Source organism: Mirounga angustirostris, unplaced genomic scaffold (genome assembly GCF_029215605.1).
Source record: "Mirounga angustirostris isolate CCGP_5_RB_7025 unplaced genomic scaffold, mMirAng1.0.hap1 SCAF_10, whole genome shotgun sequence".
In the NCBI taxonomy this organism is placed as follows: Eukaryota; Metazoa; Chordata; class Mammalia; order Carnivora; family Phocidae; genus Mirounga; species Mirounga angustirostris.
The window spans coordinates 129,728,226-129,753,432 of NW_026991718.1; the positions used below are offsets into that span (position 1 = coordinate 129,728,226).

At 42.1% G+C, this 25,207-nt stretch overlaps 1 protein-coding gene across 3 annotated transcripts in view; it reads left to right on the forward strand.

Annotated features, from left to right (window-relative positions):
• TSHZ2 (teashirt zinc finger homeobox 2) overlaps positions 1–25,207 on the forward strand; it is a 436,252-nt gene that overhangs the window by 136,565 nt on the left and 274,480 nt on the right. The window contains exon 2 of one of the 3 annotated variants that reach the window (XM_064573366.1): positions 12,512–12,710. The exons of 1 other annotated variant lie outside the window; for it this stretch is intronic. The gene's annotated coding sequence lies outside the window, so the exon portion shown is untranslated. Of the gene's footprint in view, positions 1–12,511; positions 12,711–23,083; positions 23,185–25,207 lie in introns of all 3 variants that reach the window. One more of the 3 variants, XM_064573367.1, reaches the window with a different exon arrangement.

The window sequence follows — 25,207 nt, forward strand, 5'->3', positions numbered from 1 at the left end:
ATATGGGCCCGTTGCTACAAATTTAATATTGAGCACTTCCAATCACTTGAGACCACTATGTTCGGTTTGGTTTGGTTTGGTTTCATTTCGTTTTGTTTCGTTTCGTTTGAATAAGCCCCTTTAATGGCATGGACTTCTCCTCCTCTTTCTGTCTCCCTGTGGTATCCAAAGGCTCACAAAAACACAGTTTCCTTCCATCCCACACCCCTTTTAGATAATTGGAGTTTGACTGAATAGTGTTTTCCATCTACCACAGATACAATTCTTGTTTTATCAGTCCTTTTTTCTCTTCTCTATGTGGCATGATTATGAATATCAATCTATAGATTCAAAAGTGAAGAGGCAAAGAAATATAAATGGTTTGAAGTGAGTCTCTTTTCAAGTAATTTTTCCCCTACCCTAGTAAGATGTCACTCCACGAGAGATTTCACAGTACAGCAACACTAGAAAGTATGATAATCGTTCAAAACATAATTGAAAGATTTCAAAAGTTGAACTGGAAGCATTTTTGTCAGAGTTTATTGCAAGTATTTTGTATCTTAAAAAAAAAGTTTATGAAAGTTCTGTGACAAGAAGATAAATTATGGAACCATAAGAACAGGGAAATAAATGGATCCTGGAGACTGACAAACAGGGCAAATGACGAGAACGTATAATTTTAGAACACAAAAAAAGGTAACTAAATTTGAAAAATTGCATTAGTGTATCATTTTCTGTATATAAGCCATTAGAGGGGAAAAGTGGAAATTACACCCTATAACAAAGTAAAAATGTTTTCAGTGTTTAAAGGTAATTTTGTAATACTGCTACTATTACTTAAACTCTTACCTCTTATAAAAATCCAAAGACAGGACCCCTGGTGATATTACCTGTGTCTTAGGCAAAGAGCAACAATTTGAATTCCATTCAAATACATTTGTATTTTGCCAAGTGCTATCAAGCTCTGAGCTGCATAATTTGCTATATAAGTGAAATAGATACTTTTCCTCTGCACATTTATCACTCTCCTGTGGGCTTCATTACTGACAATCAAATCATAGAAGATGTACAAAATTGTCATGATGCACTTATTTTCTCATGATATTCGATACAAATAGTACTTCTTTACAAATGGCTTTTTCCCCCCCATTTGCCATAACATTTTTGCGGGCTTCTCAGAATCTTACTAAAGTTCCAGTGATAGACTTTTTTCCCCAGCAAATATGTAGGACTCCTTGGAAAACAAATGTTTCTATTTAGGGAAAAATTAAAAATACTTCACATAAACAAAAGCAGTAGTGTTTACCAGTAGTCTTTTAACTGTTACTCCCTAGATGTGTGTATGTATGTGTACCATGTAAAAGTGTTTATGAAAACAATAGATTCTAGCTCAAGTTATCTCCCTTTTGAAATCACACACATCCTGTCCCTAAATCATTTTAAGGATTAAATAGAGAGGCACACATCAAATGCCTAAAACCTGGTCAGGAAAATTAAATAAGGTAGTGGGCAAGAAATACATAGCCCCCTCTGTCTAGCTTTTCTTTTTCCACTTTTAAAAACATTATGGACACAGAGAAATTTTCATCCAAAAGATGCAAGAACAGGCTGTTGGCCCTACACCTTTAACTGGCAAAGCTATAGGGAGTGGTGGGGACTGTGGTGGACTGAAGAACACATTCTGCCTCTAGGGGGAGCAAATGCTACCAGCGCCAGTTTCATGCTCCATGAGTGATGTAATGTAGTCCTTTATTTCTTTTCGAAAAAAGCCAGAAATCTGTATTTCTCTGTGTGTGTGTGTTTGTGTTTAGAAAGATATTTCTTGATTTTTAAAAGTTGATAGCATATTTTAAGTGTATAAACACTGAGCAAGCCAAAGAAAATACATTTCCTTGCCAGAGACAGTCTGAAGACTGCCAGGGTGGGACTTCTTTCCGTGGAATGGTCTTCCCCACGGGTCTGGGGCAACTAGGGTCATCATGTAAGGGTCATGGAGTCTGTCCCAAATCTACCTCTCTACTCTCCCTCCTCGCACATGATCTATTGGAGATGAGGTCATCTATTGATAGATATTATGTAAAATGTCATCTACATTAGCTGTAAAAACTCCTCCACTTTTCTTACCAATATAGGTGGTACTTGGACCTTAAAAGTAGTTATGGCTCCTGTCAATAAAAATCATGACATCATTGTCACCTAGTGAGTCTGAGTCTCAGGGCAACAAACTAAAGATATCTAAGGGAATATCACTTTCATTTTCTGGATTTCAAGTTTATTCCCATTTTCAGCAAAGGAGACACAACTTTTTAGCTCTGATCTGTTATGGGATCCCCTCCCTCTACGTCACTGGGCTCTGGCTGCTTAGACGCATCAGAGCCATTTAGTCCCTGAGCTGTTGGCTTCCATTAGCTGAGCACTCTTCCCTCCTCCCTCTTTTCTCCTCCTCCCAGCCAAGTGAAACCCCTTGTTTATCTGGCGGGGGGGGGGGTGTTGGGAAGGTAGGGCAGAGGAAGACTCACCCTCAACTCAGTTCTGGCCAAATTCTTTTTCTTAACATTTTGTTACAAATCCTCTAAGTTTCTCAAGGGGTTTTTAGGCTTTTGGAGATAAAAGCCAAGGAGAGATAGAAGATATTTCTGCTTCTTGCTCAGCCACATCCCTTCCCCAAGGCAAGGAACACAACTGATGACTATATACAGGGTTAGAAACAAAACCTAGGTTATGATCTCACACAACTATCCCAGGGCAGTAACAGTTCCAGCATCTCTAACCACTTCTGCTTGTCAGATACCAACTCTGTGTTCTGGGCTGACTAGGTATCATCTTATTTATTTTTCAAGACAACCCTGTGAAGTAAATATGATCTGTATCAGTCATCCGTCTACAGGACAGTGCTGCATAACAAATACCCCTGAGCCTGGGTGACATAAAACAATAAAAAGTGATTTCGTCCACCAGTCTGAGGGGTCCAGCCAATCTGGGCAGGGCTGGGCTGATCTCAGGTGGCCTTGCCCATAAATGTGTGGTCAGCTTCCAGGTTGGCCTAGGGGCTCTGCTAATCTTGGCTGGGCTCATTCATATGGTTGGGAATTGACTAGCTGTGGGCTGATAGAGAACAGCCTCGGCTATGATGGGTGGGACAACCTGGCCCCATCCCAGGCATCTCTCATCATCCAGCAAGATAGCCTATGCATTTTCTTCTTGTAGCAATTGCAGAGGTGAAAAGTGAGCAAGCCAGGTCATATAAATATTTTTCAATTTTCTGTTTTGCATTCTATTTGCTAATGTCCCAATAGACGACACGAGTCACGTGCCAAGCTAGGAGTCAGAAAGGGGACACAAAACAGTTAGCTGGCAAAGGACATAGAAAGATGGGGGGCTGAAGTATTCAGGCCCATAATACAAACAAGATCCCATTTTCTGAATGACAAAACTGAGCCTAGGAGAAATGAGCCAGGCAGTAAAGAGGCTAGGCTTCAAACCCATGAGTGTCTGACTCCAAAGCTGAGCTTCTAACCACATTGCTCTGCTGCCTTAATTTTTAAAAGGAGCTTATAAAAAGGATTCTCCATGTTAAGGCAGCATCTTCCAGGCCAAATGGAGTGTTGAGTAATTGCCTGCTGAATATGGTTGATAGAGAAAGCAAACTTCAAGCCAAAACACTTTAATTTCCCCTAAACATATGTAATCATCTTAATTTCCTTTTTGCCTCTGTTGACAGAGCTTTGGGGAAACAACTCCTTTTTAGCATCAGCCAGTGTTTCCCTGGGAAGCAGCATGCAAGAAATGGGGTTGGCATTCTTTCCTTCTAAAAAAAATCCATTTTATATAATTTTACTATCTTCCCTGGGCTGGCCCCTTCCTCCCACCAGGGACCTCTTTTGCTTGACGTTGTTCTTCACCCCCACAGGTTCAAACCCTCGTGTTCATTTACAATCAGGCTCTCGTGTCTTGGGTGATTTGTGACCCAGGTTTAGTTCCCATCACTTGAATCCATTTGGGGGCTGAATTTCATACATAATAAAAGAGCTGGTTGAGCAGTGCTGATGTCTCTGGAAGGACCAGCTCATTGATCAGTAATTGGTTTGTTTCAGAGGGCAGTGTTGTCCTAATCCGAGAGGCAGATTACATTTTCAAACAACGAAATGCAAACCCAGCATCCTCCAGCAAATCCAGTTTCTTCTGTGGGTTGACATGACCAGAAATTGCCAGCTTGACTTTATGGACCGTTAAATTTTTTAGAAGATGACATGAGGTCTGATAACAGATTCAAGTGAAAATAATAATAATAATAACAGCAACCCAAATTTCTGGAAACTTTATTGTATGCCAGGAACTGTGCTAAACTCTTTGCATGCATTTCATGTTCCCAACCATCCTGAGTTTGGGAGACCACTATACACTCATTTTACAGCTCATGATACTGAGGGTTTAGGTGAATTTCTTTCCCAAGCCACATTGCCAGCAAGTAAGTGACAGGCAGAGTTGGGAGTTGGCTTAGCCCATGATGGTTAAGAGCAGGATCAGTAAACTTCGTCTGTAAAGAGCCAGACAGTAAATATTTTAAGCCTTTGCAGGCTATTTGGCCTCTGCAGCAACTCCTCAGCTCTGCCGTTGCAACATAAAAGCGGCCACAGACGGTGCATCTACAAATGGGTGTGCTATGTGCCAATAAAACTTTATTTACAAAAACAGGCAGTATGCAGGATTCGGCATTTGTCTGGCATCACTTCCAATCTGTATTGCTTGGGGCAACCTGCTCAACTTCTCTGTAATCTCAGTTTTCTCATCTAAAAGATGAGGAGGAGGATAGTCATACCGAGTTTAGAGGGTTATTTTGAGGAGTAACTGGATGTTGCATATAAAACACTTGTTTCTGTTATTGCTGATGTGGGAGAGGGATTTGGGGAAGGGGAGAGCAATTCCTTCTGGGCTTAAACCTCACGTCCTGACCTACCAGCTGAGTGATCTTAGCGTGTTACTTAACATCTCCGGGTCTCAGACCCCTTCTTCATAAGGTGGAGGATACTAGAGCACAAATCTGACAGGATAGTTAGAAAGATTAAATGAATTAAATGCGTGCAAAGGGTTTAGAACAGTGCCTGGCACACGGTGAGCACTTTAACGGTGCCTGCTTTATTATTATTGTTTTTATTGCAAAATCAAGATTTGAGCCCAAGTGTGCCTGGCTTCTAACCACAAGCTCTTTGCCACCACACGTTCCTGCAGTACCTCCTCGCTGTGTTATGCTACCGGGCCCCTTACCAGAATACCGTTTTTAAAAGCATAAAATAAAAATATAAAAAGTGACAGACAAAAAATTATATAGAAATTCAGTTATCAAAATAGTTTTTTAAAAAACAGTTTTTGATGTAGTTATATACGTACTTCTGGGTTACCACACGAAATAATATGCTCTGTCAGGAGGTCTAATGACTACTCTAATGTTGAAATCATGATAAACGTCCAGGATATTTCAGTATCTCTGCAATAACTGTAGTGTGATATGATATTGGTGATTTGTACTGTTGCTGAAGTCATGGGTCCCGTGATTTGATACCTGCATTTCTAATTGAAGAAATGCTACATTTCACGTAAATGTTGGTGAAAATAATTTTTATTTATTTATTTATTTATTTTTATTCTTATGTTAATCCCCATACATTACATCATTAGTTTTAGATGAAGTGTTCCATGATTCATTGTTTGTGCAGAACACCCAGTGCTCCATGCAGAACGTGCCCTCCTCAATACCCATCACCAGGCTAACCCATCCTCCCACCCCCCTCCTCTCTAGAACCCTCAGTTTGTTTTTCAGAGTCCATCGTCTCTCATGGTTCGTCTACCCCTCCGATTTCCCCCCATTCATTCTTCCCCTCCTGCTACATTCTTCTTCTTCTTCTTCTTTTTTTTTTTCATAACATATATTGCATTATTTGTTTCAGAGGTACAGATCTGAGATTCAACAGTCTTGCACAATTCACAGTGCTTACCAGAGCACATACCCTCCCCAGTGTCTATCACCCAGTCACCCCATCCCTCCCACCCCACCCCCCACTCCAGCAACCCTCAGTTTGTTTCCTGCAATTAAGAATTCCTCATATCAGTGAGATCATATGATACATGTCTTTCTCTGTTTGACTTATTTTGCTCAACATAATACCCTCCAGTTCCATCCACATCGTTGCAAATGGCAAGATCTCATTCCTTTTGATGGCTGCATAATATTCCATTGTATGTATATACCACATCTTCTTTATCCATTCATCTGTCGATGGACATCTTGGCTCTTTCCACAGTTTGGCTATTGTGGACATTGCTGCTATAAACATCGGGGTGCACATACCCTTTCGGATCCCTACTTTTGTATCTTTGGGGTAAATACCCAGTAGTGCAATTGCTGGATCATATGGTAGCTCTATTTGGTGAAAATAATTTTTAAAAAAATTCACATTCACGAAATGCCTGAACTCATAGATCACTTGGGGTCCGCAGGCCCCCAGGGCAAGAACCCCTGTGCCTCCTGCCATTAAAGGAGCCATTTTAAAGAAATAATAAATCTAATGAACACTAGTTCTTACGGAGGTGAATGGTCCCTGCAGCTTGGTCTTACAGCACACACACACAGCCATTGGATTTGGTAGAACGGGTGTCCACAAAGAGAGCAATGTTTCCCATGCCTGTGCAGTCATGGAGCATTCATTCACTGGTGTGTGAGCGAGACATCGGAAACTGTGTTGCCCCCTAATTTGATGCCCTGTGTGGAAAAAGATTGTCATTAAGACTGAGCCAGTGAGAGGTAATGGAAACATGATATCACTGACCTCATCCAAAAAAAATAGCTATTGTCACAGGACAGAGATGCTGAATATTTGTAGGTTTGGGGAGAAATATATTTGTTAGTGAAATGGAGCTTACTGTGGGGTGAGTAAAGGTGAATTATTTGTCAGACGACTGGAGGAGGTTTATGCAATATAGTATTATTGAGCGGGGCTATTAACAGAGTGAATTGCTATTGTGACATGCCATTAAATTGTTTTTAGTGTCCACAGAGGTATCATTCAGGAGCTGGCAGGGTTAGTAACAGAGTTGTATTTTTGGTGGACAGCAGCAGATCTCGAAACAAAATAGTGTATTTTATAGAAAAGTAAAATATGGCCAAAGCCGAAGTCCACAGACAATAGAGTCTGGGGTAGTCATTTGCAGCTACTTGACAAGAACCCCAAGAATTGAACAAGGCTCTCTGAGTCCCTGCTGTATATGTAGTTGAAGCTGAAATCTGAGTGATGCATCAGGAAGGAACAGTGAAAAAGTGAGATGAAGAGAGAAATCTGAACCCTAGGCTCTTTCAAGGATGTTCTGTCTTGTTCATGAATGTATCCCCAGTGTTTAGCAAAGAGTTTGGCTCAATAATTACTTGCTGAAAAAGAAGGATGGGGGAGATCGTGAGAGGGAGAGGCAGGAAGAGAGAGAGAGAGAATATTAATTAGCCATGTGAACACTGGTGGTATGGAAGCATGTATGTATGTGCACGAACACCTATTGATATATTTTTTATTTTTCAACATATATTTATTGCATGCCTACTAAGTGTCAGCCTCTGTACTATGTATTAAAAATGTATGTTTAATGAGACAGAAGAGATCCTAGCTCTCAGATGACTGGCATTCAAGTGAGGGATTCAGAGAATAAACATGAAATCAAATAAGCTTATTTCAAGATAGCGCTAAATGTTAAGAAACAAAAACAAAAACAAAACACCCAGAAACTAAAAAAGCTGTCATGAGGTAGAGGGTAACTAGAAAGAAGGGGCTCCTTTAGGTATGAGGGTGACGTTGGAGCTGAGAAGATCAGGAGACTGACATTTCATTGAGGGCTTCCTACGTGCGGGGCGTGCACTAAGTTCTTTGCATCCATTATTTCATTTAATCCTCACATCTACACTGTGAAGGAGAGAGTATTTATAACAATTTCACAAATGACAAGGCTCAAAAAGGCAAGTTGACTTGTCTACAGTCACAGAGCTGGTAAGAGACAGAAGCAAGGTTGAAATACCCTGCCTTGCCTGATCCCACGCCTCAGAGATGAACCAGGTGCCATGTTGCCTCAAGGTGAAGGGAAGCTCCCAGTTCATGATTATGCAAATTAAGGAAGAAGACTTTTCCAGTAAGGTCTCTGTTTTTTTATTTGCAAATGACTTTTATTTTTATGCCCTATTCTGGTTATTTTCTACCTGGTCACCTGGCTTCATTCCTGAGACTTGTTGTCAGTAACCCAGATGGTGGATTTCATCTTGAGTCTGATTCATAGATGACTCTGAAGAAAATGTACGTCTTTCCCATATGGAAAAAAAAAAAAAAAACAACAACTGAGTCATCTTCCTAATTTAGATAGGGTAGGGGAAAAAGGATAAAGATCTTAAGGAAAACAAGCTCTCCTCTTGAAGAAATTGTCTCAACCCCACTTAGGACACATTTTCTCATAGCTAAGATCTTTTGGGCTAAGCTGTATGGACAGTTAGAAAAACAGTATAATTTTAGCATCAACGAGCCACACTCTACCTCACTCCTGCCTTGGAGTATTGGTTTTCTTGTTCAGTACTCACTGTATGCACCAGGGAGTTCACATTTGTTATTATTATTTCTTTATTTTTGTTTACATTTTAACCCGGTCGATTGTTACAAAATGTTGGCATATGTACGTTAATATATCTTAAATGCAATTTAAAATACCAAGTATCGTTATTATTAGGATTACTATTATTATTTTGGCTATCCAATTAGTGATGTATTTTTTATGTCCATATCTAATATTGGGGAGTCCAGGAGAAATGAGCAGGAACACTTTCATATACTACATGACGAAGTTCAAATTAGTCACACTCTCTGGAGAACATTTTGGCAATTTATCACATGCCTCTGAGGTGAACATGGCCCATGACAAAATAATTCCGTTTCTGGGAACTTAGTAGAAGTTATATCCACATTAAGATATATGTAAATTATTTCCAGTGAAGTATTTATAAGACAGGGAAAAATTAGAAACAACTGCCATGTCCAATAGTAAGGCATTGATTATTTTTTTAAATGATAACTATACAAAAGTTTACCATCCACCATTAAAAATCCACGCTCATAAAGATAGAAGCCCCTAATACATTGATTAGGGTGAACAAAAGGCACATTAGTAAACAGATATATATTATGACCCTCTAAAATACTATGATATTTATTTATGGCTACAGTATATTTATAGATAGATGTAACTATAGATAGATATATTAAAGGTGACATTATATTATTATGTAATATTGTTATATTATTATGATACAGTTTATCATTAAGTGGGATTTTTCTTTATATTTTTCTGCAACTTCCACATTCTCTACATGGAACATGATTTGTTATTATAGTCAGGAAAAAACACACATGCACATACACAGCGAATGAAGATCAATGTTGAAGATTCAAGTTTTGCCTTTAGTCTACCCAGCACATTTTTGGTTTGCCCTCTCACATCAGCTCTCTGTTGGGTACCCATCCCCCCGTCTCCCAGCTCTGGTTCCCAGCATCCTTCCACTGGCCTTTTGCTTTTTAGCAGACATCCCTGACCTGACGTGTCAGGTTCTCCTCCACAGGTCGTGTTACCAACTCCAAGCCAATAGTTTCCGGAAAGCCCAGGGCTGACTTTGTACCTATTTCCTTCTTGGAAGAAAAGCTAACAAAAGGTGTTCTTAGAGACTCATAGTCGTGTTCCTTGTTAATTCCCATTGGGGGAAAGGGGAGCAGGAGCGAAAAAGAAAAAAGGAAAAAGAAAATTTTAGCTCTGTATGGTTGATCGGCACTCAGTATGTTTCCTTATTCATGATGGCTATTAGTTTCTTAATACTGGAGGCTGGGAATTTAAGTCCACATAAAGGATCCAGAAGATGTTATGTGCATTGTATATAAACTATATCTGAGCAAAGCGGAAAGAAAAACGGAGAAGAAAAAGAAAAAACAATGAGGCAGAGTAGAAGCAGAGCCAAAGGTTACTTTTTTGTTGTTTTCTTTTGTAAGTCACAGGGTTGACTGATTGCAGAGGAATTGATATGTTGAAGGGCAGTGTGGTTAGTAGAAAAGATCTCAAGTTCTGGACATGGATCAGATTAATCTGATTCGAACCCAGGCCTTGCCTTCATTGGCTTTGTTACTTTGGACAGAGACAGTGCGATTTACCAATTAAACAGCAGCCAGAACTTAGAGCTTTAATCCCAGCTCTGCAATTTCTAGCTGTGTGATTTCCCGAAAGTCACTTACTCTCTCTGAGCCTTCACTGCTGTGCATGCAACATGGGGGAGGGGCTCTTTTCTTCTGCAGGATCAGTGATGTCATTAACGAAGCCCCTGACCTGTAGGAGGTGCTTACTAAGCAGTGTCTGATGTTATCACTTTCGATGATAATGATTTCATTCTATTTATATATCTCGCAAAGAAGGAGAAAAACAAGGAGATGAAGAAGAGGAGAAGAAAAACCAGATTTGAGTTGTTCATAGGGGTCACATCAAACTGAGACCTCCTGAATGTTTGGGGTTCTTATGTCTTTTGCTTTTTGTGAAATACAAGAAAGTCGCCAGGACATCTGTGAAGGCATGTGTGTGCTCCTCTCCATATTAGATTACATGTTTTAGGACAATAAATCAGTGAAAGAAAAGTAATAAATAATGCATGCCAAAAATGTGATCATGTTTATTAAGAAGCAACAGCCTTGTCATCTTCATTTTCTTCTTCAGTGACTCTCCCCTCTGAGGGTTTGCTCTTCAGGGACTCCCTGCAATTTAGCTGGAGGCCATTCTCTAATTCTTGTTTGCAAAAATACCTGCTTTGCAAAAATAAGTTAAAAGCTGAGCATCCAGGTCCTCTGATGAGTGGCTCATCAAATCCATCCCATCGTTAGAGATGGCTTCCCGGGGGCTCCACATCTGCATATTTTGTGCTTTCCCACACTCTCCTGCCGCTCTGGCTTTTCCGGGGTGAGTTTTTAAGAAGTCTCTTTCGGCTCTCGGATTTTGGAAAAGAAAACAAAAACCAAAAATCAACTTTCCTTTTCCTAGTCCTGGGCAGCTGCTGCAACAATATGTCGACATTAGTGCATTGTGACATCCAAGGACTTTAATTGGGGCTGCATTATAATCTGTTACTCATCACCGTTTGCACTTGAATGACCCTGAAAAAGACAAAAAGGAACCACACTGGCAACCAGTCTTCCAAGGACCCTAGCAGAAAACTCTGTGCTGTAAAAGCAGAGCTGTGTATGTTTCATAAGCGAGAGAAACAGAAAGGGGGCAAGCGAGGCTGAGACTGGGAGCGACGGGGAGAGAAAGGAGAGGGAAGAAGGAGGCAAGAGAGAGGGAGGCAGAGGGTAAAGAAAGGCTCGCCCGTGCTAGCGGGGAGCAGCCTGGCTGGGTGGGAAGGCACCCTTGATGAGCTCCTGGCTGAGCTCTTCTCTCTGAGAATGGGATGACAAATCGGCCCTGGGGAGCCCTGGTTCTGCATCCCTCTGATGGGATGTGGGTGGTACAACCTTCCCTCGAATGTCAGCATCTCAGGTTCTGAGAGAGGGTTCCAGACTTTGAGAGTGGCACTAGTTTGGGATTTGAGGCAAGGATGGGTTTGCACGTGCCCGAAATACCTTGAATCCACCCTCCCATTCCAGAAGGCTTCTGTCATTCTTTTCACCCGGGTTAATTTTTGCTATCCTCAAGGAAAGGAATTCTCCTCCCCAAACTCTAATCTTAGAAAACCAGAGTTCCCCCGTCTCTCCATTTCTCTCTGTTCTTCCTATTTCTGTTTACTATTCCCATTCCCCTCTGTGCTCACTTTCTCCCTGTTCCCCACCACACCTGTCTCCTCTTGCTTGGGTGGTGACACTTCATCATCGTGCGCCCAGCCCAGAGTGATTTAAGCAGGTTCACTAAATAGCAAATTACTTATGGACAGAACCCCGTGCTTAATTAGCTTGTCCTGACATAAACTTATTTATTGGGATTTTCTGTTCACTCCAGTTTACCTGTGAATCCATGTTGATTTTATTTTTTGACTCATTGTTTCCCTCATCCCCTGCCCTCCACGCTTCCTCCCTTGTTCCTTTCCCCCACCTCATCTTCTCCCTGTCATCATGTGTGCACCTATTCATTGCCCCCTCTCCTTTCTCTCCCTGCCCCTGCTAGCATTTGACTGCATTGCAAAAGCACTAATTTACGGTTTTTACATTGTGCATTATATTGCTTTCCTGGCCTTCCACGTCCCTTCCAGGTGTGAGTCCAGCTCCAGAACCCCTCCATAAGTGCCTACCCCTTGAGCCCTTAGATTCCGCGTCGCTCATCTTCTTCCAACTTGGTTTCACTACATTCTGTTTTGACCTCTGTCATTGTTGACTTAGACATGACCCCCATTTGTTCTCAACTTGGTCCCTTTAGCCAGAAGCTCTGATCTGCTATTTCCTTGCCTTTGATGTGTCTCCATTTCCTGTAATTAATCTCATTTTCCCTATAGCTCAGCAGCTACATGGACAGCCATAAGGATAATGTACCCCGTTTGCGCTAGCTGCCGTACCTCCCCAACCTGTGTCTGGTCCTCACCGTCTGCCACGTCAGTAGACATGGTCTTGCCCCAGGGGTAGGAGGAAGACATGCTTTGCAGAAAATGTAACACTGACTTCTGTTGGAGGAAAATCAGACTGCCGAAGAGCCAGGTAACGCAAGTGGGCAGCTCGTTATATTCTGAACACAGAGCTTTGATGGGTAGCTCTATTTTAAAAAATGCATATTTTTACATGTTTCTTTATATTGAGCTCTATGTATATTCAGTGTCCCGAGAAAAAAACAATGAAAATCGAACTGAACATCTAGCCATTCCAATAAATCCTATCCCATCGCCAAATATGGTACTGGGAAAATTTTCCTAACTTTGTAGACTCTGGTTTCAAAGCCAATAATACGCTGTGTTCTTTCTTTTCTTTTTTTCTTTTCTTAATACTCCGTGTTCTTGATTTATCCTTATCAACATTCCTGACACTGACTATGGGGCGTATTCAGGACCAAAAGGTCTGTTTAGCCTAATCTTTTTACTGCTAGAACAAGTAGATTTGAACAGTCTGTCCTCTTAGGATCTTTTATAAGAATGTTGTCCTTGCATTCTTTGATAGATTTGTTTCCATTTTTCTTAAAAAAAAATAGGCCACATGTTTCATGGGCAAGTCCTTGATCCTATCTGGAAGCACAGACATCCATGAAAATACTTTGAAAATTTAAAGGCATTCTGCTCATATGAAAGGTCCTTCATTGCCTCCTATGAGCTTCAGTTTCTTTGCCTATAAGGTGCAGGGGACTCCACCAGGCCGTGCTACTGTGTAAACACTGTGAGATACCATATAAAGAAATGCTCTCTAAATGTCAGAACACCTAGCAATGAAGACATTGTGTTGCTATCCTCAGGTCTATGTGGAAAATGGACCAAATTATTTTATTTCCTCTGCAACTGTCCACAAGGTAGTGTTTGGGTGGATTAGCCAATTAATGTTAGCAAACCATGTTGAGATCTAAATTGAAAGGTTTTGTACCAAAGAGAACTTTTTTTTTTCCCTGACACTGCAGAATCTCCGGTATTCGTTTCTACCAGGAGCATTACATGCCTCAATAAAGATTATCTGGCGATTTGACCCTTTTTCTTCTCCCCGCTTACAAACTGAAATAAGGAGAGCTGGGCATTTCAAAATGGGAGAATGGATGTATCTCAGAGTTGTTAGCTCATCTGTCTGTTGCTTCTCAAATTACTCCCAAAGTTGCATCCTCTCCTGATTACTCCCAAACTTGCTTTCCCTACCAAAGGGAACAGCATGACCACGCTTCCAGCCTGTAGCCACACAGCCATATATGTGTATTTACACATGTGCCTATGTGCATCATTTTACATAAATACGACCATATTATAGTTGCTCCTTTCATATTGTAAATGGTCATCTTTTCCTTCTTTTTATGCCTGACTCTCCCATTCTGCCCCACCCCCATGCTCACTGCCCCCTCCCTACTCCACCCCTGTCCCATAATCCAAATCAACAACTTGGTTGGAACCTCTTCACACTTTACTCCATACTCACATAAATTATACATAATATTTACACTTTTTTTCTTTCTCAGGTTCAAGCACACACACTCATACACACACAGAGTAGTGGCACTGTTTTTGGGGGGTTTCGGGTTTTGTTTGTCTCTGTGTGTAAAATGGAATGCATCTTCCAAGAATGAAGACTTTTATTTGTGTATGAACGCTTTATATTTTACTTTTTGGATTATCAAATGGTGAAATTGAATTTTTCTGGTGGTGTACAATTCTACAAATTTTAATTCCTACATAGATTTGTATTATGCCCACAACAATCAGTATAGGGACGGTTCCCTCGCTCTAGGAAACTTCCTCCTCCTTCCCTCTGTAATTACACTCTCCCTCAACCCCTCTTCCCTGTCACCCCCTGATCTGTTCCCCTTCACTATAGTTCTGGGTTTTTTGATAATGTATATAGATAGAATTCTACAGTAATTAACCTTTAGTGACTGGCTTCTTTCGTGTAGCATAATGCCTTTGTGACCCATGATACTTTTCTTTTCTTTTTTTTTTTCTTAATTTAATTTAAATTCCAGTAGTTAACATACAGTGTTATATTAGTCAGGTGCAAAATATAGTAATTCAACAATTCCCTGATACTTTTCGAAAGTATCTGTCAATTGTCCCTTTTTAATGCTGAGCAGTGTTCCATTGTACAGATGTGAATGGTGATCCATTCTCCCACGAGGGAAGACTTGGTAATTGTGCTTGTTTTATGATTAAGTATGCTTGTTTTATGATTCCATTTCTAGTACTTCAGGTTTAGGAAGAGTTTGTATTAGTGCATGAATTTACCAAATTAAAATATTGAGAAAATCAAGGGATTAGAGAATCAGTCATGAGGGGAATTTAGAATTTGAGCTTAAATGGCAGGTGAACTACCAGGACTAATAAAAACAACTCCTTCCGCAGACTTTATTGGTGCTTACTCCATGCCAGGCAGGGAGATGGGCACTGACGTCCAGTATTTCATCAACTCTCCTAGGACATTCTGCAGTTGGCACTCTTACCCTGTCTTACAGGAAAGGAACCTGAAGCTCCTCTTCAGGTGGTTCTACGATGGTGTCCAAAGTCATTGTCTACCTAACCTCTGTCCCTGACATTGAAACTTTTTATCAGCTTGTGCTTCTCTTGGCTTTAGTTAGAGTTTCAAGCCTCTTTCCACTTAGTAGTTTAGATAAACTTGATATTATAGTTTCCTTTCATTCCTTTAAGTGATGCAAATTGCTTTACCCAAAGAAAGGCATCACATTACACCATTACATGAAAAAATCTACTGAGAAAGAAAGAAGAAGAAAAAGATGTTTGGATTTTTCCCCCCCTCATTTTTCTTTCTGACTGATGTAAATGACTGCTAGGATTCCTCCCGCCCCCTTTTCTCTTGTTAAGTGAAGATATTCAGGTCTTATATACAGAAGCAAAGCGAAGGGAAGAGATGATCAGTTATCTGATGAAATTGATGAATATAGTTGAGATTATTCATGGGGGTAGAGGTGGTGGGGGGGGACACTTCTCCTCTCATCTGTCTGCTCCACACCACCACCACGTGTGTGGGGATGGCATTTGGGGTTCTGCAAACTTAAATTACATGAAGTGAACCAATTATCTACTTCAGTTTCCCACTGTAGTTATGTTCTGATGGTTATTTATTTGCCTTTATCATTGACGATGACAGTTCCATAGCTAAAAATTGAAGAATTCGTTTTACAAAGTACAGGGAAATCTGCTAGCAGAAAGTTTGCTTCCTTTAGCCATGTAGCATCTACAGCTGGGCAGACAGATGGATACATAGCCGTGTTTCTTTCTTTCTTTCTTTTTATCCTAAACACTGTATATCGAGTAAATAGTTTTCTCCAGGAAAAATCTTGCTGGCTCTGTCACCAAGAATTCAGCTCCTGAAGCTTACATAACTGTGTTTCATGCATTGGATAGCTCAGGATTCTAGCTTCTTGCGAATGACTTTGTAAATGGCTGTAAGGAACTGCCCCTCCATTAAGGAGCTATGTCTGGCCCATCACAACTGCCATCATCCCTCTCTCCCCCATCCGATCTGCCACTAAATCCTGTTTGGTTTACTTTTGAAATGGCTCTCAAATGGCTCCCTCTCTACCCCCACCTCCACTGCTTCATCCAGACCTTCATCAACTTTCTGATGCATTAATATCATCATCTCTTAACTGGTCGCTGTGCATCCAGTCCGTGTAAACCATTCTCAATGGCAACAAAAGTATCTTTGTAAAGCAAGGCTCTGATCTGATCCTGTATTTCTTAGAATGCTATGGATCCCACAGTTCCAAACAGTGTTTCCAGAAATACAGTGTATGATTTGGGAGAAATAGACAAATGAATACATTTTATTTGGAGAGTTATTTGTTTAATTTTAGAGTTATATCTTATTGATGGTGATCTTAATTTTCCATCCATGCACTCACAAACTCCTTTTAAAATAAGCTTAATAAAGTGTGCTTTTTTAAGTGGACTGCTTAAAAAATAAATCCCCAAATCAGTGGCTAATTTGGCAAAAACTGTGAAGATGGTCTGCAGAGGACTGAACCTTGGAAAACACCAGCAGGGACACAAAGTCCAAATCTTTAGCCCATCATTAAAGATCTTTCACAATTGGCTCCCCCAGAATAGCAAAAAGCCGCCTTCATGCCTGCCCTCCTTCCTCCCCAAGTTCAACAAGAACTTCCTTTCCACTTTTAGTCACATCAGACATTTTGCCGTTTTCCAAACATATTAAGGCTCTCATATTTGTGCATTTACCCCACCCCCAAATACCATCCCCTTTGTCTGGATTATATTTTTCTACCTGGTGGACTTCTACATATCCTTCAAAACCCGGTTCACATGTGCCAATCTCTTCTCTAAGTTCCTCAGGGAGAATTCACCAGGCCTCTGCACTCCTACTCTCTGCTGTATGGCTTTCAACACTCAATATCTTGGCTATTTGAATAGGTATCTACTTCCACTCCCAGAACTAATGAACCCCACAGAGCTGTACCTCAATCTCTCTGGTTCCACTGGCCATTGATAGGCAGTGGAAGGGCTTAGCTGTTTGCTAAGAATCAAGCCAGATTCTTTCTTCAATGGGAGGACGTGTGTAGAAAAGTGAGGTCTCACACACAACTCATCCGCCAAAAGAAAGTAATCATCATGCACCATCCTCCCTGCTAAATGGGTCTCAGAAAGTTGTTCTGACAGTGTTTCTCAAGTTACTTAGCCGCAACTATCTTCTTTAAATTGCTCTGAAACATTTATCCTTACCAAAAGGTGATACAGCAACACAGATGTCTTCTCGTAACACTTATAAGACTTATTATAATTGCTTGCTCTCTACCTTCCTCCCAGACTCCTGACTTCCTTAGAGCAGGGATGGGGTATATTTTGTTCAATGCAGTACCTATGCCCAAGGACAGGGCCTGGCACAGGGTAGGTACTTGGGTGTTTCTTAAACAAATGGCATCTGAATCTTCCATCTATTTGGCCGACAGACTCTCAGTTCTTCCTTGCAGGTCAGAGACTGTGCAAGGTGGCACGAGAAAACTAGGTTGCCTACTTCCAGGGGAGCCTCCTTCAAAGTAAGTGCCTGTCTTGGGCCATTTTCCCACTCTGTTTGCTCAGCCCTACAGTGGCACCATTTGCCAGCCTGGAGTATTCTTTCATTCCTTGAAATCCCACGGTCTATGCAACACAAGTCAATCAAATCTGCGCACCTGGCCAGGGTTTTGCTTTTAACTGTGCAGACAAGTGCATGGTGGTCAAGAGTGCAGTCAGATAAAGGGATGAGCAGAGTGGCTGGCATGGCGAGGCCTCAAAAGTGCTATTATAATTTATGATAATTCTGGGGCGCCTGGGTGGCTCAGTTGTTAAGTGTCTGCCTTCGGCTCAGGTCATGATCCCAGGGTCCTGGGATCGAGCCCCGCATCGGGCTCCCTGCTCGGCCAGGAGCCTGCTTCTCCCTCTCCCACTCCGCCTGCTTGTGTTCCCTCTCTAGCTGTCTCTCTCTCTCTCTGTCAAATAAATAAAATAAAATCTTTAAAATAAAAAAATTTATGATAATTCGTCACTATTTTTACATTCCTAATGATAATAAATGTCATGTGCAAAATGGTCCTCTTTTTGGTCCTCTTTTTCTGGTTCCTTTGATAATTTTATGTCTAGTCCTTAAGCCATTTGATTATTTTTTGGGAATCCCACTAAACCTTACCTACTGGCCTTGGTTCCCTCCGAAGATTCCTGCATGTTTCTCAGCATGTAATCATTTTAGGACCCTTGCTTCAAAAGTTATCTACTCTCAGGGTGCCTGGGTGGCTCAGTCAGTTAAGCGTCTGACTCTTGATCTCAGCTCAGGTCTTGATCTCAGGGTTGTGAGTTCAAGCCCCATGTTGGGCTCCACGCTGGATGTGGGACTGACTTGAAAAAAAATGATCTATTCTCATCCTCTTCATTTTCGCTCAAGCATGTACTTTTTTTGTCTGGCCACTTTTTGACCTAGCTGGAACTCAGGGTTTCTAGTTCATTAATTCATTAATTCATTCAGTAAATATCCACTGAATACTGACTCTATGCCAGATACTGTTCTAGGCTCTGGGGACACAGTGTTGAACAAGACAACAATTCTTGCCCTCATAAAGAGTTCATTCAAGGGGCGCCTGGGTGGCTCATTTGGTTGAACATTGGACTCCAGATTTCAGCTCAGGTCATGATCTCAGGGTTATGAAATCAAGCCCCGTGTCAGGCTCCACATGCAGTGGGGAGTCTGCCTCCATCCCTCTCCCTCTGCCCCTCCCCCGGCTTATGAACACTCTCACACAAATACATAAATAAATCTTTGGAAAAAAAAAAAGTTCACTCAAGTGAGGAAACAAAGAGAATAAAGGAACAATACATAAATATATATATCAACAGGGCGCCTGGGTGGCTCAGTTGGTTAAGCGACTGCCTTCGGCTCAGGTCATGATCCTGGAGTCCCGGGATTGAGTCCTGCATCGGGCTCCCTGCTTAGCAGGGGGTCTGCTTTTCCCTCTGCCTTCTTCCCTCTCGTGCTCTCTGTCTCTCATTCTCTCTCTCTCAAATAAATAAATAAAATCTTTAAAATATATATATATATATCAACATAATATGATGATATATTACAATGTGTTAATATAATAATAAGTTATGCATGGGTATTATGAGAAGAGCCAAAAGATAAATAGTGGCTTTGGCCTGACTCACAGAGTCAGTGGCTTCCTGGTTTAATTCCTTGTACTGGCCACCCCTGCTATATTCCCTGGGTCAGCCAGGCACCCGACCAGACCTGTCTTACCTCAGGACCCAAAGTAGCTTCTCACTCACCTTTGCATGTTTCCAATCTAATCAATTCCCCTTACCTTCCACTGTTGATAGCTCTAATCTGTGCATCACTAGGGGTGCAGAGAGGGCCTTGGGGGTAAAGCATACCGGGAAGACTCATCTCAAGGAAGGGGGTGAGTTGGGGGAGGGCGCTGGACACCTGACCCTTCAGGGCCTTTCCCAAACTCCCTCTTTTGCCACACGTGTCAGGGATAAATCCTTGTCTGTCTGCATATTAAAGGTATGTTTCAGCCAAAGAGAAGTTTCCAGAGGTTTCCCCTTGCACTATGGAAACATTATTTAACACAGCATCCTACATAAAGTAGATGGTATGGAAATATTTGTTGAATGTGTGTGTTTGGGACCATTTGAAGTTAACCATCATGGGGGTCTGGGGGCTGAATTCCATCGGGGGTGCTAGTGAGTGAGCCACATGGGTACCTCCACTGTCCCGGTAGTGGACAGAGGAGACCTGCAGCTCCCGAGCAGACAGCAGAATGAGCTGCAAGGAGCCACTCTGGGCCAGCATCCAGGCTCCCTGGAGTCCTCTGATTCTGCCCAGCCCTTTTCAGACTGGCGAATGTTGGGAGCCCAAGGCATCATTAGTATCCTTCCATCACTTCCTCATTAGTTCTTAGATAGTGTTTTAATGACAGCTTGAGAGGCTCCGCATCCTGGCCTCCTTCTATTTATGATCCCCACCGTGTTAATGTGCACTTAATGAGAAATTCTTGTCTTGCTTGTAAATCCTGTAGCCGGCATTCAATTTATTGACAGATGTTTGCTTGGATCTCTTTAAAATTACTTCATAAATCTTCCAGGATAAAAGGCCTCAAGTTTGGTTATTAAGACAGGACCTTGTTGACAGTTTCATATTTAACTGTTTAGGACTCAACTGTCAGGGCTGCAATGGGGCGTACGGCGGAGGGGCACGGGGCCCGAGCTGGATCCAGTTGCCGGGTCTTCTGCACCTGCCGGGGCCCTCGGCGGTGAAGGGTGTCTACCGTCCCTTATAATCCATTCAGTTAACTTCTCGGTGACCTCGCCGTGCTTCGCACTTACTCATGCAGCGTATCAGCGTGTCAGCGTGATGAAGTGCCTGGGCTGCTAGGAGCGAGGGGCTGAGTAAGCCACAGCGCCTCAGTCACCAGGGGAGGGTGTGGAGGGGAGCCCGGCACTGAGGTGGCACTTCCCACGACAGCCAGTGGGCACCCGCGGCAAACCTGGGCGTTTCAACTTCACCTTTGGGCAACAAGCAGTGCACGTGGCGGGAAGGGGGGCTGCTTGGAAGTGTTCAGACCACACTCGTCTTTTGTGCCCTTTTCAATGCCATCTCTGAATCGAGATTTTTTTTTTTTTTCCTATTGCCAGTGGCAGAAAACTCACCTCTAAACGACTTAAGGAAAAAGAAAAAAAGCGTGGAAATAGAGTTAATAGACTCATGTGATTTAACTGTACAGGTGTGGTTGGCCTCGGGGCTGGCTTGGTCCACCGGATAAAATAACTCAGTTTTACACTCATTCTAGAGTTTGCCTTGCTCTACATTAGCTTTACCCTCAGGATTCCTGCCGTGGCCCCAGAAGCTCCCTACGGCTTCTGGCTTCAGACCCCTGGGAGAAAACACCACCACCTGCTTCTCTTCCAAATACCCAGGGGAAAAAGGCTTATTGAGTCTCATTGGTCCTGACCGGTCACATGGCCGCTCTTTAGCCAATCACTGTGGTCAGAGGTAGGCTCTGTTCTGATTGGCTAGGACTGCGTCACGTGACGAGCTGCGCCTAGAGCGCCGGAAGAAAGCCGAAGGGGGAGGGTGTTTCAGGCTTAAAGTGGCGTCTCATTACCTGTAGAGCGAGGAATAGAGCCAGGCTGCGTTAAAACCAATTTTCAAATGCCCAGATCAAGTTCAAAACAACATCCTGCCTTGTCCGACTCTTTCATTTCGCTCTGAAGGGTTGTTACACGTTGGCAGCCTCTGTGCTAAACCGGAGTTGTGACCTACCCTGTTGGGGAATGCCTTCCAAAGATTAAAAATCGAGCACACCCGAGAGAGCCGGCTCATTGAGAAGTTCTCTAAACCCATACACAAGCCAATAACAGTAATAGGATGAAAAAGAGAGTTGCCCCACTTAGTGCCTCCACAAATCAGCGGTTGCCGTGTAAGATGATAATGAGCATTTGGGCCCAAAACAGCGTGTTTTTTGCTTCCTTGCTGGTGTTCTTGTCACATCGCATTGCTTGAGTTGTGTCATATCGCATTGGGTAACGTCGCCTCCATCCCGCGTTGACGTGACCCACTGCTTTGCAACACTTAAGACAAGTGTTTGGGGGCTTTTCTCCCCCAGTCCAGTTTTTTGCACAAATGCTGTTTACCAGATGAGGCATATGTGAATACTATTAGAATTGAAAACACGTCCACCATTGGAGCCAGAATTTATTAAGGGGCCTATGGGAAGGAAGGCACACGAAACATTTTACTCATAGACCCTGACAGGCCTCAACAAGGGGTCGGCTCTTTAGCCCAGAATCTTCCACATTTGCCGAAATCTGATAGTCACAGTTTCGTATGTGGAAGCTTGGGAAAAATTGAGGGCAAGCTTTATGGCTGATAGCTGGACAGTGTAAGCTTGGCCTTGGTTTTCTGTGAGACCTACTGCCCAAGCCCCTGAGAAACAGATTCTTCACAGAAATAACTGTAATAATCTTGACTCACATTTGCCTTGTAATGATAATAGCTGATCCTATATAATGTTTTCTACCAGTTACTGTTGCAATCACTTTATATATTTTAATTCCTTCAATCCTACAATGGCCCTGAATATTGTTATTGTTTCCTTTCACACCAGTGAGGAGACTGAGGCACAGAGACATTAAGTAACTTACCTAATGGCCCACAATTCGCGGAGCTGAGATTTGAACTCACACAGTCTGGCTCTTGAGCTGTGCTCCACATACGATGCTGTGTTGCCCATACGGAGGGTTATATGGAGAAACACATTGACTCGGGATTTGTGGTACTAAGTGGTAACAGACGTAGAAAAGATGAGTTCAATATTATATATATAACATATATTACATATGATCATATATATTATATAAATATTATATATCACATACTGTGTGTGGGTAAACTTCCTCCTCAAAGAATTGAGTCAAGATATATTAATACAAGTCATAATGCTTTTAAAAAGAAGATGGGAGAAGAAACAATAGCAAAATTAAATTTTGTTAGAGCAATAAAATGAAATTGGGAGAGATGTAATTTTACAGTAATGTTTGTGACGAAAATTCAGGCCTGGGCATCCTGATAGGCAAGGACCAAAGGGGATGAGTGAAGAGCTATGACATTTGCAGCATCCCAAGGTTCAAGCAGGCTCATGCCCGAGTCTCAAAACGAGAGTGAGAGGCATTTCTGCCATGGTCCTCAGACCAGAATGTGGTGGAAGCAGAGAGTTGTGAGGAGCTTCACCTTCTTTTAAAGGACAAAAGTCAGGGGCGGAAGAGCCCAAAAGGAAACCCTGGTATTGATGCAAAAATAACAGAGCCATTCTATATTCTTGAGCAAGGTGTTTAATGCCTATGCATCTATTTTCTTATCTGTATAAATATGCTTTTTTTGTGTTCCCCCAGAATGAGACCTGGAAACAAATGCTTTCTTTGGTTGGTGATCCCAGGAGGATACCGCGAGGGGAGTGGAGGAGGAACACAGGGAAGAGAAGGATATGAATAGAGTGAGTGATTGAATGATCTAGCAAGTGACCACTGTGGACAACTGGAGTTTGATGCTACTGGGGCGAGTGTAGAACATGCACCTCAGAGTTGTCCCATATGAGGGGTAAAGGTGCTGGGGTAGTTTTCCACCAAAGCTCCATTGGCTGTGGCTTGAGGGCTTCTTCGTGGGGCATTCCTATCCAGCATTTCTACCTGGCCCTGTGTGTGAGCCAGACATGCTCCCATGGCTGGCCTGTGGCCCTCAGCCAGAGAAGCAGTGGGCGTGCTGGGTAGCGAGAAGTCCTTGCCTAGGAGATGTGGACCGTGGTCCACCAACATCTAGTGTAGGGGAGAGTGGCACCTGCCTTCGAGGGCTGCCGTAATGACTGAATGAGGTAATGCATACAAATCACTTGGAGTCGTGTCTAGTTTAAACAAAAACTTAAAAGTTGGGGAATAGTACACTGGCTCATGAAACTCAAAAGGCCAGGAGAAGATCTTGAAGCTTCAAAAGAAGTGGACGTGGGTGCTCACATGTATTGGGTGAGGCAAAGCGTGGGGAGCAGGGGAGAAGAGCCTGTGCACAGGGGTCCAGAGTTGAGCACTGCCAGATGGCGAAGACCGTGTCATCTCTGTGGTCCCTTTCACATCTAGCATGCTAAGCAGATCTATTCTCAGATACTGAAAATGAACTCAACTAATCAGTCAATGCAGTGGAGGGGGGGAAATGAGTCAACGCAGTTTGGCATCATGTAGCAAAATCCGCCAGTTGTGTGATGGACAGTTTCATTTCTCTACGGGCTGTTTTGGCATTGTGTAGACACAGCCTAAATTGGTGCCCGCACCTCCCACTAATCATGCTCTGGGAGGGAGAACGTGGAGTTATTGAGATCCCCAAGCAGCACTTTGGCACACACACTATCTAACGATATCAAGAGATGAAGGAGGCCTTTGAAATGAGCTTTCGAGAGTGAGTAATGACCTTCAGGATGTGGTGCAGGGATTGTCTTTGGAAACTGGTCTATCTTGATGGATGATTGAAAAGCTGCTGTCTTTGGTATAGTTTTTGCGGTTTTATATTTGGGGATGTGTAATAAATAAATGTGTAATTGCCCTCGACATGATGCAAGACCAGGAGGTGAGGATGAGACAGGAAAGTCCTATAACAGCATAAAATTTGATTAGGATCCCCATTGATAGGCAAGGCAGTGTTGTGTGAACAAAGAATGGTCTGTCTTAAGTTGACCAAGATAGAATCCAATACAATGAAGAACAAATTCCACCAGCTGGTTTCTCGGGAGCCCGGGAGGGGGGCCATACAGGATAAGTCCTCTCATTTTTGACATCCTAATGAAAGTAGTTTCGGTACCCCTCTCAATACCGTAATGACAGCCTAAATTGTTTATCTTGTAATTCGGCAGATTAAACAGTATTTATAAGGCGTTTGCGGTGCTCTTTCTAATTGATGAAAGTGGCTATCTCTCTTCTTAATTTATTGAGATCTTTTCTTCCATTTTTGTGCTAATGTTGGTTTTTGTGCCCAATGTATTAATTACATGGGGTTTTTTTTTTTAATTTTGATTCTTTGTGATCACAGTTCAGCTAAATGTGTGTGCGTGTGTGTGTGTTTGTGTTGTCTTCCATTGTGATTCCCATTACTGGCTTACACATGGGTAAATCTGTCTGTGTCTCCCAAATTACCTTTGATCTCTGTTGGCAACAATGGGTGGATGAGAGCCTTCAATACTATATATGGTGTCTAGAAACTGGGCTCAGCTTTCTTTTCATTCCATGTTTTATTGGATAGATCAAAGGATGTTTTTAATATCACTGTATAAGTTCTATTAGAATTTAGAAGATTTGCATGTTAACAATTTTGTGTTTATCATCTACAAAGAAGGCATAAGACACAAGAGTTTAATTTTAGCTCTACCTTCTTCAATCTAATTTAGAACCTTAAATGATCACAAAGGTTTAATAATGTTTAATAAATGATAACTAATTAATTATCAAAATTTTAATAACATCATTTCATAAAATCAT